The sequence below is a fragment of the Oncorhynchus mykiss genome, chromosome 13 (genome assembly GCF_013265735.2).
Source record: "Oncorhynchus mykiss isolate Arlee chromosome 13, USDA_OmykA_1.1, whole genome shotgun sequence".
Lineage (NCBI taxonomy): Eukaryota > Metazoa > Chordata > Actinopteri > Salmoniformes > Salmonidae > Oncorhynchus > Oncorhynchus mykiss.
The window spans coordinates 3,883,202-3,905,366 of NC_048577.1; the positions used below are offsets into that span (position 1 = coordinate 3,883,202).

A 22,165-nucleotide genomic window follows, 5' to 3' on the forward strand; every position below is an offset into this window, starting at 1 on the left:
GAGGAGGAAAGGAGAAGAGGCGGAAGAGGAGGGAAAGGAAAAGAGGAGGAAGAGGAGGAAAGGAGAAGAGGAGAAAGGAGAAGTGGGGGAAGAGGAGGAAGAGAGGAAAGGAGAAGAGGAGGAAGAGGAGGAAAGGAGAAGAGGAGGAAAGTATGAAGAGGGGAAGTGGAGGGCGATGAGAGGAGTGAAGGAGAGAGGAGGAAGAAGGAGGAAAGGAGAAGAGACTACAGGCTTTTGTCAGCCACTTCTCCACCAGGACTAGAAGAATGTAGATGTCCTTTTCTTGTGGAAGCCGTTCTGCTCATAGAGCTCCTCCACTGTAGTCAGCAACTCAAACACTATGGACTTCAGCTCTGCACTGCCTATCGACTGGAAGAGAGAACTCAAACACTATGGACTTCAGCTCTGCACTGCTATCGACTGGAGAGAGAACTCAAACACTATGGACTTCAGCTCTGCACTGCCTATCGACTGGAGAGAGAACTCAAACACTATGGACTTCAGCTCTGCACTGCCTATCGACTGAAAGAAACTCAAACACTATGGACTTCAGCTCTGCACTGCCTATCGACTGGAGAGAGAACTCAAACACTATGGACTTCAGCTCTGCACTGCCTATCGACTGGAGAGAGAACTCAAACACTATGGACTTCAGCTCTGCACTGCCTATCGACTGGAGAGAGAACTCAAACACTATGGACTTCAGCTCTGCACTGCCTATCAACTAGAGAGAGAACTCAAACACTATGGACTTCAGCTCTGCACTGCCTATCGACTGGAGAGAGAACTCAAACACTATGGACTTCAGCTCTGCACTGCCTATCGACTGGAGAGAGAACTCAAACACTATGGACTTCAGCTCTGCACTGACTATCGACTGGAGAGAGAACTACATTCATTTCTCGGTCTGTCTGTATGTATGTGGTGTGTGTGTGTGTGTCTTTGTATCTGTGTCTCTGTGTGTGTGTGTGTGTCTTTGTCTGTGTGTGTGTGTGTATGTCTTTGTCTGTGTGTGTGTGTGTGTACTGAATCTGCTGTAGTAACCTCTCTATGATCCCCAGCAGTATGTCCCATGTGACCACCTGGAGTTCCTTGCCATACTTCTTTATCAGTCTGTGATGGACAGAACGATCTCATACGACACCATCTCGTTGGCACACCACATCGCCTGGGGGTTAAAGGTCAGGGGTTGGTCAGAGGTCAAAGTAAAAACTTCTCTAATGCACCTTTAAAATGCTCTCTGGATCCTACCTTATAGAATGATGGGAGGACCAGGGTAGGGGTGTTCTTTAAGGCTGGGAGACGGTGCGCCCCCCATAGAGCCATCCTACGAGAACACTGCTCCTCTCAGCAATGGAGAATCCTCCATATACGCCCTGACAGAGAGAGAAAGGACAGGTTAGACACACACACACAGAGAGGACAGGTTAGACACACACACACACACACACAGAGAGAGGACAGGTTAGACACACACACAGAGAGAGGACAGGTTAGACACACACAGAGACAGGTTAGACACACACACACAGAGAGAGGACAGGTTAGACACACACACACACACAGAGAGAGGACAGGTTAGACACACACACACACAGAGAGAGGACAGGTTAGACACACACACACACAGAGAGAGGACAGGTTAGACACACACACCACACACACAGAGAGGACAGGTTAGACACACACACACACACACACAGGTTAGACACACACAGAGAGAGGACAGGTTAGACACACACAGAGAGAGGACAGGTTAGACACACACAGAGAGAGGACAGGTTAGACACACAGAGGAGGACAGGTTAGACACACACAGAGGGAGGACAGGTTAGACACACACAGAGGGAGGACAAGTTAGACACACACAGAGGGAGGACAAGTTAGACACACACACACACACACACACACACAGAGGACAGGTTAGACACAGAGAGGACAGGTTAAACACAGAGAGGAGAGGTTAGACACACAGAGAGGACAGGTTAAACACACAGAGAGGACAGGTTAAACACACAGAGAGGACAGGTTAAACACACAGAGAGGACAGGTTAAACACACAGAGAGGACAGGTTAGACACACGCAGGCACACACACACACATACAGAGAGGACAGGTTAGACACACACACACAGAGAGGACAGTTTAGACACACACACAGAGAGGAGAAGTTAGACACACAGAGAGGAGAGGTTAGACACACGCAGGCGCACACACACACACAGGGTTGTTACCTCTCCTCCATGATACGGCACATGGTGTATATGGCACTATGGCCCAGATGAGTCCCCAACACCTTCCTCATCAACTGGAGAGATGGAGGAGAGGGAGGGGAGGAGAGGGAGAAGGGGAGGAGGAGAGAGGAGAGGGATGGAGGAGAGGGGAGAGTAGGAGAGGAGAGGGGAAAGGGGAGGAGGAGAGTAGAGGGAGGAGGAGAGTAGAGGGAGGAGGAGAGTAGGAGAGGGAGATGAGAGAGTAGGAGAGTAGAGGGGAGAGTAGGAGGGGAGATGAGAGCGTAGGCGAGGAGAGATGAGAGGGAGGAGCAGTATTATCACCTGCCAGATTGTGTATAATCTGTTGATAATTTCTAACAGTTAGATGTTAGAATATTAATCATTACTATTATTATTATTGTTTAGTCAGATTAATTAACATGACAAGTAGATCATCAGACACACACTCACCAACTCTCCTTCCCCCAACACTCCCTCCCCAACTCTCCCTCCCCAACTCTCCTCCCCCAACTCACCCTCCCCCAACTCACCCTCCCCCAACTCTCCCTCCCCCAACACTCCCTCCCCCAACTCTCCCTCCCCCAACTCTCCCTCCCCCAACTCTCCCTCCCCCAACTCTCCCTCCCCCAACTCTCCCTCCCCAACTCTCCCTCCCCCAACTCTCCCTCCACCAACGCTCCCTCCCCAACACTCCCTCACCTTCCAGCAGGACTCACAGAACTCCTTGACGTTGACGGTGCGACAGAGAGTGATGATGAAGACGGTGAGGAGTCAGAGGGGAGGCAGTTATAACACACCACCGCATCCAGCACCTGTAGAGCCATCTGGACACACACACACACGCCGAGACGACACACACACACGAGAGACACACACACACCACACACACCGAGACGACACACACACACACCGAGACGACACACACACACACACACCGAGACCACACACACACACCACCACACGTTAATGACCTCATGAATAAAAAGCCCAGTTGTAAAGTTGTTGTAAAACAGTTGTAAACCTCGACATCAGAGTAAATTAAATATTACCTCAATGTCTGTCGAGGCTGTTGTCCGGTTACACAGCAGACAGATCTTCCTGTTGGACAAAACCACACACACTGAGACCTAGCACGCGTGTGTGTGTGTGTGTGTATGTGTATGTCATAAGACCCCACAAAAATATTATACTAACAAAAATTTGACGAACTGGGTACATGCCATTTCTAGTGGGGTTTAGGGTTTAGGGTAGAATTAGAGTTAGGTTGAGGGTTAGGAGCTAGGGTTTTGAGTTAAGGTTAGGGATTAAGGTTAGGGATTAAGGTTAGGGATTAAGGTTAGGGGTTAAGGTTAGGGTTAAGGTTAGGGGTTAAGGTTAGGGTTAAGGTTAGGGGTTAAGGTTAGGGTTAAGGTTAGGGGTTAAGGTTAGGGGTTAAGGTTAGGGGTTAAGGTTAGGGGTTAAGGTTAGGGGTTAAGGTTAGGGGTTAAGGTTAGGGGTTAAGGTTAGGGGTTAAGGTTAGGGATTAAGGTTAGGGATTAAGGTTAGGGTTAAGGTTAGGGGTTAAGGTTAGGGTTAAGGTTAGGGGTTAAGGTTAGGGTTAAGGTTAGGGGTTAAGGTTAGGGGTTAAGGTTAGGGATTAAGGTTAGGGATTAAGGTTAGGGATTAAGGTTAGGGATTAAGGTTAGGGATTAAGGTTAGGGATTAAGGTTAGGGATTAAGGTTAGGGAAAATAGTATTTTGAATGGGACTGAATTGTGTGTCCCCACTAGGTTAGTTGTACAAGACTGTGTGTGTTCTTACTGGACCATGACGGATACGTTCTGGTCGAGGTAGCAGCTGTTGAACTTGACCAGGTTGACCAGGACGTGGAGGAAGTCCGCGGTCAGACCAATGTCCATCCACAGCAGGACAAACCCAGCTGCAGTTGATCAATAAATTAAATCAACCAGTCAGTCAAACATATCATGACCAAATCAGTCAAAAATATCGTGACCAAATCAGTCAAAAATATCGTGACCAAATCAGTCAAAAATATCGTGACCAAATCAGTCAAAAATATCGTGACCAAATCAGTCAAAAAATATCGTGACCAAATCAGTCAAAAAATATCGTGACCAGTCAGTCAAAAAATATCGTGACCAGTCAGTCAAAAAATATCGTGACCAGTCAGTCAAAAAATATCGTGACCAGTCAGTCAAAAAATATCGTGACCAGTCAGTCAAAAAATATCGTGACCAGTCAGTCAAAAAATATCGTGACCAGTCAGTCAAAAAATATCGTGACCAGTCAGTCAAAAAATATCGTGACCAGTCAGTCAAAAATATTGTGACCAATCAGTCAATATCTTTCTCAAGGGTCCCAGTTGGGCTGTTCATTGGGCCAGTGAATATCTCGTGGACAGACTCCGTAACATGGTAACATGGTAGTGTAACGACTGTCAAAAGAGTGGGGTGGAACCATCTACATCACAGGTCACAGTGTAAAAGGGTTGATGTTGTCTCACCTATGTCCTCCTCCAGGTACGTGATGTCCTTCCCGTTCTCCGTCAGGGCCTTGAACACCTCCAGCCTGTCAGACAGGTCCTCATTGGACGGCTGGTAGTCTCTGATCACCTTGAAGAAGAAGGCCCGCATAGGACCCAGACGCTCACCCTGGTAGACACACACACACACACACACACAGAGAGAGAGGCAACACACACAGGAAATCAACATACTTTCTTGTTCTCTGTGGTGCCTCCTAGATAGTGTGTGTGTGTGTGTATCTGTGTGTGTGTGTGTGTGTGTGTGTGTGTGTGTGTGTGTACCTGTCCCTGTATGACAGCTCTGAGGAGCAGCAGGACAGCATGTCTAGCTTCAGGTGGCTGTTCTGGAGTCAGCATGTCCTCCACCGCCTTCCATACGGCTTCCACTGCATGCTGTAAAACACACACATTAATACACACACACACACATTAATACACACACAGAGAAGGAGGCAACACACACACACACACACACACACACACACATTAATACACACAACACACACACACAGAGAAGGAGGCAACACACACACACAGAGAAGGAGGCAACACACACACACACACATTAATACACACACCAGATTAATAGACAGTTGGTTGTTTAGCAACAATAGCGACGCGTGCTGAAAAACAGACAGGCTTTGATTGTTGGCAACACGGAAACTAAACATTTCATCTCCAAATGTTTATTGGAAACATAAATACATTTGCACAGTGAACACTGGTCTCTTAAATACATCATTACAGTTGTTGGTTAGCTAGCTAGCAGATTTTAACCATACAGTATTAGCATAGACGTGACCTCAGTCAAAACAAGACATGGTATCAAGAACCAGATTTTAACCATACAGTATTAGCATAGACGTGACCTCAGTCAAAACAAGACATGGTATCAAGAACCAGATTTTAACCATACAGTATTAGCATAGACGTGACCTCAGTCAAAACAAGACATGGTATCAAGAACCAGATTTTAAGAAACGAGCTGAAAGGAGCCCCCGGCGATTCCCCACACGACAGCTTCTTATCGCTGTGTGGCCATGTAGAATCACAACACACTGACTTCTGACACACTGAAGTGTGTGCATCTTTTTTGTGACGTTGTTAGCTAACCCGTCTACACACACACACACACGGTGTGCTCTCTCACCTCCTCAAACTTCTTGGCCTTGGCCAGGTCGGAGACATGGTTAGCAACCCGGATTCTGTTGCTAAGGCCACAGTCAGGGTGCAGCTCCTGAAGAGAAAGACAGCAAGATGGTCAGAGACAGAAAATTGATTGTGTGTGCGTGCGTGCGTGTGTGTGTGCAGTCGCGTCACACTCTCACATACCTTGAGTATATCCAGTGTGATGATGAACTCTGAGGGCTTGCTCTCTGTCTGCTTGCTGGGGGGTCGAGGGGATCCCAAACCAAATATCCCTTTACCTTGTCCTTCAGACTCTCTTTACTGGCTGCTTGTTCATGGCTGGGGGTCCAGGAGGGGTTCTGTGGGGAGGGACCGGGCAGCTTACACTCTACTGGGCTCTGGGGGAAACAGAGGGAGGAACACAGGTTAGTAGAACCAGCAGGGTCAGAGAGAGAGAGAACGTGAATAGTATTTGGTGGTAGAGAGAGAGAGAACATGAATAGTATTGGGTGGGAGAGAGAGAACATGAATAGTATTTGGTGGTAGAGAGAGAGAGCGAGAGAACATGAATAGTATTGGGTGGTAGAGAGATAACATGAATAGTATTGGGTGGTAGAGAGATAACATGAATAGTATTGGGTGGTAGAGAGAGAGAGAACATGAATAGTATTGGGTGGTAGAGAGAGAGAGAACATGAATAGTATTGGGTGTAGAGAGAGAGAGAACATGAATAGTATTGGGTGGTAGAGAGAGAGAAACATGAATAGTATTGGGTGGTAGAGAGAGAGAGAACATGAATAGTATTGGGTGGTAGAGAGAGAACGTGAATAGTATTTGGTGGTAGAGAGAGAGAGAACATGAATAGTATTGGGTGGTAGAGAGATAACATGAATAGTATTGGGTGGTAGAGAGATAACATGAATAGTATTGGGTGGTAGAGAGAGAACATGAATAGTATTGGGTGGTAGAGAGAGAGAGAACATGAATAGTATTGGGTGGTAGAGAGAGAGAGAACATGAATAGTATTGGGTGGTAGAGAGAGAGAGAACATGAATAGTATTGGGTGGTAGAGAGAGAGAGAACATGAATAGTATTGGGTGGTAGAGAGAGAGAGACATGAATAGTATTGGGTGGTAGAGAGAGAGAGAACATGAATAGTATTGGGTGGTAGAGAGAGAGAGAACATGGATAGTATTGGGTGGTAGAGAGAGAGAGAACATGAATAGTATTGGGTGGGAGGGAGAGAGAGAACATGAATAGTATTGGGTGGTAGAGAGAGAGAACATGAATAGTATTGGGTGGGAGGGAGAGAGAACACGAATAGTATTGGGTGGTAGAGAGAGAGAACATGAATAGTATTGGGTGGTAGAGAGAGAACATGAATAGTATTGGGTGGTAGAGAGAGAACATTAATAGTATTGGGTGGTAGGGAGAGAACATGAATAGTATTGGGTGGTAGAGAGAGAGAACATGAATAGTACTGGCTGGTAGAGAGAGAACATGAATAGTACTGGCTGGTAGAGAGAGAACATTAATAGTATTGGGTGGTAGAGAGAGAACATTAATAGTATTGGGTGGTAGGGAGAGAACATTAATAGTATTGGGTGGTCCATTATTCCACTCCTCTATGGGAACTTTGTATCATTTAGAAAAGCCATGGAGTTGTCTTGGTGTCTCGGAAAACAGTTGGTTATCAATGTTCAGTTTATTGACTACGTTTCCTCAAATCCTACCCACTCGCCTCCTTTTAACCACAAGGTTGCTTCTCCTCAGACCTTCAATGTTTTGTATTTATTTGTATACCAGAAATAAATTCACTTAAATGTGTTTTGAGTACAAGGAATCAAGGAAAGATCAATTGAGAGAGCCCTGGCCCAACTTTTTGCATTACGTGACTGCTGTTAGTTTCTGTCAAACAGATAAATGACAGACAGAGACATGCCCCAACATCACACCCCTCGCGACATCGTTTGTGTCCTTTGCACCTGTGGTTCTCCATAAATTAGTGCACGTCCAGACTCACACCACATGCATCTTGCAAAGCGAGCTAGGGGTTAGGAGCACATGAGATAGCAAACAATTGCCCTAGAACCATTCCATTCCTCTGCACATTCTAAAGGGCCTTTGATATGATATTCATAACGTTGTTGTTACATAAGCAAATAATAACCGCTTGTACAGAAAGCAGCTAGGATGACTCTGTTATGGTCACGGGAAAGTGGTAGTTTGTGTGTCCGTGCTAATATAGAATACGCCACAAATGGCACAATCACTACATATAGAATATAGTGCCATTTGGGACGCAATTAGGCTATACTTCAGTAGCTAGTCAGTAGTACCTACAACCTCGGGATCAGCGACAATCATCTATTGAGTTCTAGCTGGGGAGAGAGAGAGAGTACCACGAAACAAGCCAGGAGAATGTTGAAATAATTCTCCCTGTCAAGCAGAGAGAGAACCGAGTGAACAACGATAGCTAATTAACGTTATCTAGTTCTGTTTTAGAGGTAACAACAGTACCCATTCAGGTGCCCATTCGCTGTATGTTCAACATCCGTCCGGAACAGCTGACAAATAGCGGACAGGGAGAGAGAAAGAGCGACACAAACAAGCACTAATAAATACATATTGTTGACTAGCTATCTGCTTGTTTTCCTTCCAGACCTAGGGCTTTAAAAACACGGAAGTTCATACCTTCTATCGATCTAGATGTGTTTCTGGCGTCATTCACGTGAGGCTGGCAGGTGGACAAAATACCGAGCAAGACAAATTCATGCATTTAGAATTTGTTTATCCCAATATTTCAAAAGCTTTCCCCAAGTCAGATCAGTCCCCCCACTCGACAACCGGATGGACTGTCGGGCACTTCCTATAAAAACACGTTTGTCGCGGGAGCTGATGGGAAATGTAGTTCCTACTAAAAACATTGCTCGACGAAGCAAGAGGTGTCGAGTTAAAAATGTAACATTTGTTTAATGTTCTAGCTAGTCTTAAACGTGCCTGTCGTTTGAAAATTAAATCAACAACCCTAGTAGGTCACGTTTCAATATCCATCAATAGTACTTGGAAATGTTACCAAAACTTGCATACATGTGTTTTAGCTAGCTAACCAGATTATCACTAAAATAGCTAACAAGCTAATGTTGTTAGCCACGGTCCGTCCCACTTGCAGCACAACGGTATCCTATGCTTTACACTGTTTCAAAATGACCTCGCCTTATTTCGTTGAGAGTACCGCGGTCATCACTCGGAGCGGTAACAAGACCGTGCCCCGTGCCGGTTTAGCCACGACGTTAAAAACTAGGATGGAGAGGAGAGTGTTGAGGGCGCACGTGAAACAGGAGGAAGAAGATTCGAGAGTATCAAATCAGAGTTTGGGACGAGACGCTTCAGGTATGAATCCGTTTTATCACAACATTGCCCTTCTGATATTTACGAACTGAAGCAATGTCTTGCTGCATGATTGAGGGACTTTCAGATGGGACAAGCTGTAGCCTAAAACAACAACTAAGAGATGACTACAGTCTTCAGAGAAAGAGAGCCTATGGCCTGGCTATATGCACACAGTCTGAATACGCCCCTAATTAATCTTTGACACAGGTGACGATGTCGTCTACTACTTCCTGTATGTTCAGTTGTTCTGTACATGAAGAATGTGACATCATTTCTGTATGCCTCAGAATGTTCAGCACACCTCATCACTCAACTTCTGTCCCCCGCCCCTACTTTACCTTGCAGATATTGGCTCCTCTAGGTTCCGTCGCTCATCCATTGGCCAATCACAAGCTGAGCCAGACAAAGCCCTGTCCCTGTTACCACTGGCACCCATCCTGCGTAGGAGGCGGGGCCAGGTGAAGGTGGAATACGATGGGAAGGAGGAGCCTAAACACTGGGAGCCTCCTGATTGGAGCAAGCAGCTGGGTCATGTGCGTCAGATGAGGAGCGCCAGGAACGCGCCTGTTGACCTCATGGGGGGCGGAGAAATGCTACGACACACACGCCCCTGATGAGGTGGGTGAGACCCCACTGGTTTCTGTCTCTCTGTCGTACACCCCCCACTACCGTACATCCTCTCCTCTCTCCCCCTCTTACATCCCCACCTTCCTTCCTCTCCCCTCCTCTCTCCCCCTCTTACCTCCCCACCTTCCTTCCTCTCCCCTCCTCTCTCCCCCTCTTACCTCCCCACCTTCCTTCCTCTCCCCTCCTCTCTCCCCCCTCTTACCTCCCCACCTTCCTTCCTCTCTCCCCCGCTTACCTCCCCACCTACACCCTGGCACTGTCTCCCCCTCCCCCTCTGTCCGCTCCCTCATCCTCTCCGGGTCAGAGGTGGACCAGCCCCCTGCTACCCCCTGCTCCGTGCCGTCCACACATTCTTCCCCGGGTATCATGAACCTCCTGTTGACCTACCAAGAGACCGCTTCCTTGCCTCGGCTCCTCCCTCTCCGCGCCCTCACCTTCCCCGAGTACGCCCTAGCCTCCCCGAGTTCGCCCTCGCCTTTCCCGAGTTCGCCCTCACCTTCCCGAGTTCGCCCTCACCTTCCCCGAGTTCGCCCTCACCTTCCCCGAGTTCGCCCTAGCCTTCTCCTGCTTCACAGAGGTTGTGAATTCCAGTCCACCCTGCCGGGCAGAGGGAGCTCACGGTTACCTGTCCGTCGTCTCTGACCTGGCATTCACCTGGGGCGGAGACCTGATCTAAACCTGGGGGGCGGAGACCTGATCTACACCTGGGGGCGGAGACCTGATCTACACCTGGGGGGCGGAGACCTGATCTACACCTGGGGGGCGGAGACCTGATCTACACCTGGGGGGCGGAGACCTGATCTACACCTGGGGACGGAGACCTGATCTACATCTGGGGGGCCCAGGCTACACCAGGGCTTTGTGCATTTTGACCCTATATTTCACCCCTAAAGTAATGTAGGAGGTTGAGGGAGCTCCGCTCTCCACCCCCCCACCCCCCCAACAACAAAAAATACCCTGAAAATGGTCAACCGGGGTAAAATATGCTCACGAGATGTTTCACTGTCTGTCAAAGACCACTGGGTTTAGCACTGATACTGGTCTATGTAGAACTGGTCAGGATCTATGTAGGATTATGTAGTACTGGCCAGGATTTATGTAGGATTATGTAGTACTGGCCAGGATCTATGAAGGATTATGTAGTACTGGCCAGGATCTATGTAGGATTATGTAGAACTGGTCAGGATCTATGTAGGATTATGTAGAACTGGCCAGGATCTATGTAGGATTATGTAGTACTGGCCAGGATCTATGAAGGATTATGTAGTACTGGTCAGGATCTATGTAGGATTATGTAGAACTGGTCAGGATCTATGAAGGATTATGTAGTACTGGCCAGGATCTATGTAGGATTATGTAGAACTGGTCAGGATCTATGTAGGATTATGTAGTACTGGCCAGGATCTATGAAGGATTATGTAGAACTGGTCAGGATCTATGAAGGATTATGTAGAACTGGTCAGGATCTATGAAGGATTATGTAGTACTGTCCAGGATCTATGAAGGATTATGTAGTACTGGCCAGGATCTATGTAGGATTATGTAGAACTGGTCAGGATCTATGTAGGATTATGTAGAACTGGCCAGGATCTATGTAGGATTATGTAGTACTGGCCAGGATCTATGAAGGATTATGTAGAACTGGTCAGGATCTATGAAGGATTATGTAGTACTGGCCAGGATCTATGTAGGATTATGTAGAACTGGTCAGGATCTATGTAGGATTATGTAGTACTGGCCAGGCTCTATGAAGGATTATGTAGTACTGGCCAGGATCTATGAAGGATTATGTAGTACTGGCCAGGATCTATGTAGGATTATGTAGAACTGGTCAGGATCTATGTAGGATTATGTAGTACTGGCCAGGCTCTATGAAGGATTATGTAGTACTGGCCAGGATCTATGAAGGATTATGTAGTACTGGTCAGGATCTCAAATCAAATCAAATTTTATTTGTCACATACACATGGTTAGCAGATGTTAATGCGAGTGTAGCGAAATGCTTGTGCTTCTAGTTCCGACAATGCAGTAATAACAAGTAATCTAACTAACAATTCCAAAACTACTGTCTTGTACACAGTGTAAGGGGATAAAGAATATGTACATAAGGATATATGAATGAGTGATGGTACAGAGCAGCATAGGCAAGATACAGTAGATGGTATCGAGTACAGTATATACATATGAGATGAGTATGTAAACAAAGTGGCATAGTTAAAGTGGCTAGTGATACATGTATTACATAAGGATACAGTCGATGATATAGAGTACAGTATATACGTATGCGTATGAGATGAATAATGTAGGGTAAGTAACATTATATAAGGTAGCATTGTTTAAAGTGGCTAGTGATATATTTACATAATTTCCCATCAATTCCCATTATTAAAGTGGCTGGAGTTGAGTCAGTGTCAGTGTGTTGGCAGCAGCCACTCAATGTTAGTGGTGGCTGTTTAACAGTCTGATGGCCTTGAGATAGAAGCTGTTTTTCAGTCTCTCGGTCCCAGCTTTGATGCACCTGTACTGACCTCGCCTTCTGGATGATAGCGGGGTGAACAGGCAGTGGCTCGGGTGGTTGATGTCCTTGATGGTCTTTATGGCCTTCCTGTGACATCGGGTGGTATAGGTGTCCTGGAGGGCAGGTAGTTTGCCCCCGGTGATGCGTTGTGCAGACCTCACTACCCTCTGGAGAGCCTTACGGTTGAGGGCGGAGCAGTTGCCGTACCAGGCGGTGATACAGCCCGCAAGGATGCTCTCGATTGTGCATCTGTAGAAGTTTGTGAGTGCTTTTGGTGACAAGCCAAATTTCTTCAGCCTCCTGAGGTTGAAGAGGCGCTGCTGCGCCTTCTTCACAATGCTGTCTGTGTGAGTGGACCAATTCAGTTTGTCTGTGATGTGTATGCCGAGGAACTTAAAACTTGCTACCCTCTCCACTACTGTTCCATCGATGTGGATAGGGGGGGTGTTCCCTCTGCTGTTTCCTGAAGTCCACAATCATCTCCTTAGTTTTGTTGACGTTGAGTGTGAGGTTATTTTCCTGACACCACACTCCGAGGGCCCTCACCTCCTCCCTGTAGGCCGTCTCGTCGTTGTTGGTAATCAAGCCTACCACTGTTGTGTCGTCCGCAAACTTGATGATTGAGTTGGAGGAGTGCGTGGCCACGCAGTCGTGGGTGAACAGGGAGTACAGGAGAGGGCTCAGAACGCACCCTTGTGGGGCCCCAGTGTTGAGGATCAGCGGGGAGGAGATATTGTTGCCTACCCTCACCACCTGGGCGCGGCCCGTCAGGAAGTCCAGTACCCAGTTGCACAGGGCGGGGGTCGAGACCCAGGGTCTCGAGCTTGATGACGAGCTTGGAGGGTACTATGGTGTTGAATGCCGAGCTGTAGTCGATGAACAGCATTCTCACATATGTAGGATGTAGGATTATGTAGTACTGGCCAGGATCTATGAAGGATGATGTAGTACTGGCCAGGATCTATGAAGGATTATGTAGTACTGGTCAGGATCTATGTAGGATTATGTAGAACTGGTCAGGATCTATGTAGGATTATGTAGAACTGGTCAGGATCTATGTAGGATTATGTAGTACTGGTCAGGGTCTATGAAGGATTATGTAGTACTGGTCAGGATCTATGTAGGATTATGTAGTACTGGTCAGGATCTATGAAGGATTATGTAGTACTGGCCAGGATCTATGTAGGCCTATGAAGGACTATGTAGCACAGGTCATGATCTATTTGGGTCTATGTCACATTATGTAGTACTGGTAATGCCACAATGTAACACTGGTCATGACAATATGTAACACACAAAGGGCTCATTGCTGACACATACAGTATGTCGTCTGTGCCAATCACACAAACTCCTTTTCCACGGCTGGTGGTGACTGTTTCCTGTAGGACGTTTGAACACACACAGGTAGTAGCAGGGTTCCACCAGTAGAACTAGATGAACCCTGCAGGTAGAACAGTAGAATACACAGAGGTGGTAGCAGGGTTCCACCAGTAGAACTAGATGAACCCTGCAGGTAGGACAGTAGAACACACAGAGGTAGTAGCAGGGTTCCACCACTAGATGAACCCTGCAGGTAGAACAGTAGCACACACAGAGGTAGTAGCAGGGTTCCACCACTAGATGAACCCTGCAGGTAGAACAGTAGAACACACAGAGGTAGTAGCAGGGTTCCACCAGTAGAACTAGATGAACCCTGCAGGTAGAACAGTAGAACACACAGAGGTAGTAGCAGGGTTCCACCACTAGATGAACCCTGCAGGTAGAACAGCAGAGTGCCCATTAGAGGTGGAGGGGTTCTACAGAGCAGGGTCAGAAGGCTGTATATCTGATTTATGTTCCAGGATAAAGGTGAAATACATCCAGCACTATAAAAGGAGGATGTGGAACTGCAGTTATGTCACTGGATATGATTTGTTATGAAACAAACAGTGCAAAAGGGTTGGAGATGGGAGATGGGCCGAGCTAGCTAGCTGGGGTGTATTCATTAGGAACCAAACAGAACTAGGCAGGACTTAGCTGAATTTGTCCAATAGAAACACTTGATTTCGCTGCAGTACGTTTTCCGTAGGAAAGATGTTACGTGACATGTTAGTTATGCACACCTGTTCTCCCACCAGGAGTGATGAGTCAACCTCATTCTGAGACCTCTTTAGAAACAGTGTACGCCTACTGAACACTCCATTCTAACACAAGGCAGTGCATAAGAGGCATACTAGCAAGGAGACACATTACACAACCAAAAGTATGTGGACACCTGCTCATTGAACATCTCATTCCAAAATCATGGGCATTTTATATTGAGTTGGTCCCCCTCTTTTACTGCTATAACAGCCTCCACTCTTCTGGGAAGGTTTTCCACTAGATGTTGGAACATTGCTGCAGGGACTTGCAGCCAAGAGAGCATTAGTGAGGTCGGGCACTGATGTTATGCGATTTAGGCCTGGTTTGCAGTCGGCGTTTCAATTCATCCCAAAGGTGTTCGATGGGGTTGAGGTCAGGGCTATGTGCATGCCAGTCAAGTTCTTCCACATTGCTCCACACTCTGTATGGGCCTCGCTTTGTGCACAGGGGCGTTGTCATACTGAAACAGGAAAGGGCCTTCCCCAAACTGTTGCCACAAAGTTGGAAGCACAGAATCCTCTAGAATGTCATTGTATGCTGTAGAGTTAAGATTTCCCTTCACTGGAACTAAGGGGCCCGATCCATTAAAAACAGCCCCAGACCGTTATTCTTCCTCCACCAAACTTTACAGTTGGCACTATGCATTGGGGCAGGTAGCATTTTCCTGGCATCTGCCAAACCCAGATTCGTCCATCGGGACTGCCAGATGGTGAAGTGTGATTCATCACTCCAGAGAACGCGTTTCCACTGCTCCAGAGTCCAATGGCGGAGAGCTTTACACCACTCCAGCCGACGCTTGGCATTGCACATGGTGATGCTTAGCCATGGAAACCCATTTCAGGAAGCTCCTGACGAACAGTTATTGTGCTGACGTTGCGTCCAGAGGCAGTTTGGAACTCGGTAGTGAGTGTTGCAACCAAGGACAGACTACTTTTACATGCTACGCACTCCAGCACTCTGAGGTTCTGTTCTGTGAGCTTGTGTGGCCTACCACTTTGCGGCTGAGCTGTTGTTGCTCCTAGACGTTTCCACTTCACAATAACAGCATTTACAGTTGACCGGGGCAGCTCTAACAGGGCAGATATTTGTTGAACTGACTTTGTTGGAAAAGTGGCATCCTATTCCAGAGCTCTTCAGTAAGGCCATTCTACTGTCAATGTTTGTCTATGGAGATTGCATGGTGGTGTGCTCGATTTTATACACCTGTCAGCAATGGGTGTGGTGAGATAGCCGAATCCACTAATTTGAAGTGGTGTCCATATACTTATGTGTATGTAGTGTAGTTTACTATCTAAAAGATACCAGATTAAAGACTCTCTCCTCTTCCCCTTCCCATCAAGTGAGGCATTACCAGGTCCTGGTCTCTCTAAAGTTGTCTAGCCAGATTAAAGACTCTCTCCCCTCCTCCTCCCCTTCCCATCAAGTGAGGCATTACCAGGTCCTGGTCTCTCTAAAGTTGTCTAGCCAGATTAAAGACTCTCTCCCCTCCTCTTCCCCTTCCCATCAAGTGAGGCATTACCAGGTCCTGGTCTCTCTAAAGTTGTCTAGCCAGATTAAAGACTCTCTCCCCTCCTCTTCCCCTTCCCATCAAGTGAGGCATTACCAGGTCCTGGTCTCTCTAAAGTTGTCTAGCCAGATTAAAGACTCTCTCCCCTCCTCCTCCCCTTCCCATCAAGTGAGGCATTACCAGGTCCTGGTCTCTCTAAAGTTGTCTAGCCAGATTAAAGACTCTCTCCCCTCCTCTTCCCCTTCCCATCAAGTGAGGCATTACCAGGTCCTGGTCTCTCTAAAGTTGTCTAGCCAGATTAAAGACTCTCTCCCCTCCTCCTCCCCTTCCCATCAAGTGAGGCATTACCAGGTCCTGGTCTCTCTAAAGTTGTCTAGCCAGATTAAAGACTCTCTCCCCTCCTCTTCCCCTTCCCATCAAGTGAGGCATTACCAGGTCCTGGTCTCTCTAAAGTTGTCTAGCCAGATTAAAGACTCTCTCCCCTCCTCTTCCCCTTCCCATCAAGTGAGGCATTACCAGGTCCTGGTCTCTCTAAAGTTGTCTAGCCAGATTAAAGACTCTCTCCCCTCCTCTTCCCCTTCCCATCAAGTGAGGCATTACCAGGTCCTGGTCTCTCTAAAGTTGTCTAGCCAGATTAAAGACTCTCTCCCCTCCTCCTCATCCCTTCCACCAGGTGCGACGTTACCAGGTGCTGGTGTCTCTGATGTTGTCAAGCCAGACAAGGGACCAGGTGACCAGTGCGGCTCTGCAGAGACTCAGGGCTCATGGCTGTACAGTGGACAACATAGTCAACACTGACGATGACACACTGGGACAACTCATCTACCCTGTCGGCTTCTGGAAGGTAACGCACACTATACACTGCCTTCACAAAATATTCACACCCCTTGACTTTTTTCCACATTTTGTTGTGTTACAAAGTGGGATTAAAATGGATTTAATTGTGGGGGGTTATGGGTCAACAATCTACACTCTGTCACAGATAAAGTATAAATATTTGTAGAAAATGAATGGAAATAAAACACTAATATATCTTGATTAGATACGTATTCAACCCCCTGAATCAATACATGTGACAGCGACTACAGCTGTGAGTCTTTCTGGGTACATCTCTAAGAGCTCTCTACACCTAGATTGATCTGTGAGTCTTTCTGGGTACATCTCTAAGAGCTCTCTACACCAAGATTGATCTGTCAGTATTTCTGGGCACATCTCTAAGAGCTCTATACACCTAGATTGATCTGTGAGTCTTTCTGGGTACATTTCTAAGAGCTCTCTACACCTAGATTGATCTGTGAGTCTTTCTGGGTACATCTCTAAGAGCTCTCTACACCTAGATTGATCTGTGAGTCTTTCTGGGTACATCTCTAAGAGCTCTCTACACCTAGATTGATCTGTGAGTCTTTCTGGGTACATCTCTAAGAGCTCTCTACACCTAGATTGATCTGTGAGTCTTTCTGGGTACATCTCTAAGAGCTCTCTACACCTAGATTGATCTGTGAGTCTTTCTGGGTACATCTCTAAGAGCTCTCTACACCTAGATTGATCTGTGAGTCTTTCTGGGTACATCTGTAAGAGCTCTCCACACCTAGATTGATCTGTGAGTCTTTCTGGGTACATCTCTAAGAGCTCTCTACACCTAGATTGATCTGTGAGTCTTTCTGGGTACATCTCTAAGAGCTCTCTACAGCTAGATTGATCTGTGAGTCTTTCTGGGTACATTTCTAAGAGCTCTCTACACCTAGATTGATCTGTGAGTCTTTCTGTGTACATCTCTAAGAGCTCTCTACAGCTAGATTGATCTGTGAGTCTTTCTGGGTACATCTCTAAGAGCTCTCTACACCTAGATTGTGTATCATTTGTCCATTATTCTTTTCAAAATTCTTCAAGCTCCGTCAAATTGGTTGTTGTTCATTGCTAGACAACCATAGGTCTTGCCATAAATAAAAATATATAAGTCAAAATTGTAACTCTGCCACTCAGGAACATTAACTGTCTTCCCGGTAAGCAACTCCAGTGTAGATTTGGCCCTGTGTTTTAGGTTATTGTCCTGCTGAAAGATGAATTAATCTTCCAGGGTCTGGTGGAAAGTATACTGAAGCAGGTTTTCCTCCAGGATTTTGCCTGTGCTTAGCTCCATTCTGTTTATTTTATCCTGAAAAACTCTCCTGTCCTTAACAATTAAAAGCATACCCATAACATGATGCAGCCACCACTATCCTTTAAAATATGGAGATTGGTAATCCGTAATATGTTTGAGGCAAATCCAATACAACACTTTGTATTCAGGACAAAAACATTTATTGCTTTGACAATTTTTTTGCAGTATTACTTGAGTGACTTGTTGCAAACAGGATGTATGTTCTGGAGTATTTGTATTCTGTACAGGCTTCCTTCTTGGTCATTTATGTTAGTATTGTATTTGTCTCATGGTGAAATCCCTGAGCAGTTTCCTTCCTCTCCGGCAACTGAGTTGGGATGAACGCCTGTATCTTTGTAGTGACTGGGTGTATCGACACACCATCCAAAGTGTAATTGATAACTTCACCATGTTGAAAGAGATATTCAATATCTGCATTTTTTTATTTTTTACCCATCTACCAACCCATCTGCTCTACTTTATGAGCCATTGGAAAACCTTCCTAGTTTTTGTGGTTTTGTACCTTACAGATAATTCTATGTGTGGGGTACAGAGATGAGGCAGTCATTCAAAAATCATGTTAAACACTATTATTGCACACAGAATGAGTCAATGCTCTTGTTAAGCAAATATTTACGCCTGAAATGATTTAGTCACAACAAAGGGTTGAATACTTTACTCAAAACATTTCAGATTTTTATTAATTAATTTGTAAAAGAATAAAAACATCCCACATTATGGGGTATTGTGGGTAGGCCAGTGACAAATCTCAGTGTAATCCATTTTAAATTCAGGCTGTACCATGTGGAAAAAGTCAAGGGGTGTGAATACTTGTGAATAAAACCTTGATATGTCTTCTCTCCTACCCCCCCTCCTCCAGACCAAGGTGAAGTACCTGAAGCAGACGTCAGTGATGCTCCAGAGGGAGTTTAGAGGGGACATCCCGAACACAGTGGAGGGCCTGGTACGACTACCTGGAGTAGGACCCAAGATGGCTCACCTGGCCATGGACATCGCCTGGCACCAGGTCTCTGGCATAGGTAGGTATGGCTCATATACAGTTTGAAGTCGGAAGTTTACATACAGTTTAGCCAAATACATTTAAAGTTTTTCACAATTCCTGACATTTAATCCTAGTAAAAATTCCCTGTTTTAGGTCAGTTAGGATCACCACTTTATTTTAATAATGTGAAATGTCAGAATAATAGTAGAGGTTGTATTTCTTTCTTCACATTCCCAGCGGGTCAGAAGTTTACATACACTCAATTAGTATTTGGTAGCATTGCCTTTAAATTGTTTAACTTGGGTCAAACATTTCAGGTAGCCTTCCACAAGCTTCCCACAATAAGTTGGGTGAATTTTGGCCCATTCCTGCTGACAGAGCTGGTGTAACTGAGTCAGGTTTGTAGGCCTCCTTGCTCGCACACACTTTTTCGGTTCTGCCCACAAATACTCTATAGGATTGAGGTCAGGGCTTTGTGATGGCCACTCCAATACCTTGACTTTGTTGTCCTTAAGCCATTTTGCCACAACTTTGTTTGCTTGGGGTCATTGTCCATTTGGAAGACCCATTTGTGACCAAGCTTTAACTTCCTGACTGATATCTTGAGATGTTGCTTCATCTATTTTGTGAAGTGCACCAGTCCCTCCTGCAGCAAAGCACCCCCACTACATGATGCTGCCACCCCCATGCTTCACGGTTCTGATGGTGTTCTTCGGCTTGAAAGCCTCCCCCTTTTTCCTCAACATAACGATGGTCATTTTGGCCAAACAGTTATATTTTTGTTTCATCAGATGATGGTGTTTATACTTGCGTACTATTGTTTGTACAGATGAACATGGTACCTTCAGGTGTCTGGGAATTGCTCCCAAGGATGAACCAGACTTGTGGAGGTCTACAATTTTTTGAGATCTTGGCTGATTTCTTTTGATTTCCCCATGATGTCAAGCAAAGAGGCACTGAGTTTGAAGGTAGGCCTTGAAATACATCCACAGGTACACCTCCAATTGACTCAAATAATGTCAATTAGCCTATCAGAAGCTTCTAAAGCCATGACATTTTCTGGAATTTTCCAAGCTGTTTAAAGGCATAGTCAACTTAGTGTATGTAAACTTCTGACCCACTGGAATTGTCATACAGTGAATTATAAGTGAAAAAATCTGTAAACAATTGTTAGGAAAAATTACTTGTCGTGCACAAAGTAGATGTCCTAACCAACTTACCAAAACTATAGTTTGTTAACAAGAAATTTGTGGAGTGGTTGAAAAACAAGTTGATGACTCCAATCCAAAAGTGTATGTACATTTGACTTCAACTGTAGGACTACAAATCCCATACTCTAGTCTGCATGTTGTGATGTGGTGCAGAGTTGTAGTTCTATTGGATTATATTGTGGGCGTCTTATAATGGGATAGTTGTTCTATTGTTTGTGCGTGTGAGTAGGCGTGGACACACACGTCCACCGTATCTCCAACCGGCTGGGATGGACGAGAGGTGGGACCAAGAAGCCAGAGGAGACACGCAAGGCCCTGGAAGACTGGTTACCAAGGTGACACCACCACTTCCTCTACCCCATCAGGTCACTCGTTAACCAGTCACTGACCAATCAGATCCCTTACAGCAGGAAAGAGAAACATTTTGCCTTGTGGTTTCTGTCCGACATGATTTTGATGATGGCGATTGATGATCTTCCTCTCTCTTCCGACACAGGGATCTATGGAGTGAGATCAACTGGTTGCTGGTGGGGTTTGGTCAACAGGTGTGTCTACCTGTCAATCCTCTCTGCTCCGTGTGTCTGAACCAGCACAGCTGCCCCTCTGCCCACCAAGCCTCCCCAGCCAAGAGGCCTAAAGCTGGGTCACCTCGCTCACCACACTCCCCCAAGACCTCTAGGGTCAAGCTGGAGCCTGGTTCTCTTGGTTTGGGGTTACCACCCCCCTCCTCAGCCACACCGGTCAAAGAGGAACCTCTGGCTACCACCTTCTCCCCTCTGCTGCCCAGAAAGAGGAAGTCGAAAGCCAAAACCTTCTCTACATGATACGACAGAAGAGGGTAGCATCCCTTCAGAAATGTCAGGACCGTGTCCCAATTCTCTCTCCTTCCTCCCAAAGTTTGCTCTTGTCACTTCCCTTGACTGATGTGAAATGACCAGTACTAGAGATAGGGTGGTAACTCCTACTAGCCCAGTGGTATTAACTGCTTTAGCGGGGAGACCATTTTTAGACTGAATTTCGGTGAACTCATTTATTTCTCACAACACTCAAACTAAACCTTCAAATCTTTACATTTAGATTTTTACTTACACTAATAAATAAATTCTCAATAAAATATTTTTCAAATTATCTCAAACACATTTGTATATTGTCCAATACAATAATTGTCACTCAATGTTTCGTTCCCAAAATATAGCGACCTGACAATTTATCCTTTAACTAGGCAAGTCAGTTAAGAACAAATTCTTATTTTCAATGACGGCCGAGGAACGGCGGGTTAACTGCCTTGTTCAGGGGCAGAACGACAGATTGTGATCTCGGGGATTCGATCACTGGCCCAACACCCTAACCTACCTACAATACCACTGATGTGTAGGGGTCAGAGGTCCATTGGAATTAACAATGCGAGTGTAAAACACCCTGTTACTCAGCCACAAGGGATTGAGTTCCCCCAGGAGACGACAGGGTGGTTTGGTGACCACTGCCTTACTGGAGCCAACTGACAGTCAGGGTCCTAATCTGAGTTTACGGGTAGAAAACACTTGATATCATTGCACCCGTAACAGTGACCACTGAAGTGGGTTGATATTATCCATTAATATACATGCAACAACTTCAATGATTTTTAGAGTTACAGGGTCATAAGGAAAGCAGTCAACTGAAGTAAGAGGCCCTGATCTATGGATGACATGTGACTGGGCAGGGGCGCAGTCATGGGAGAGCTTGGGCCCACCCACTGAGCCAGACCCCCCCCCCCATG

General features: G+C 46.1%; 2 pseudogenes; one reads left to right on the top strand and one right to left on the bottom strand.

The window, feature by feature from the left end:
* The window catches only part of LOC118938513, a 42,363-nt pseudogene extending 34,510 nt beyond the window's left edge, over positions 1–7,853 (bottom strand).
* A 1,106-nt stretch (positions 7,854–8,959) lies between these two features.
* LOC118938146 lies at positions 8,960–21,544 on the top strand (annotated as a pseudogene).
* Positions 21,545–22,165: the final 621 nt, after the last annotated feature.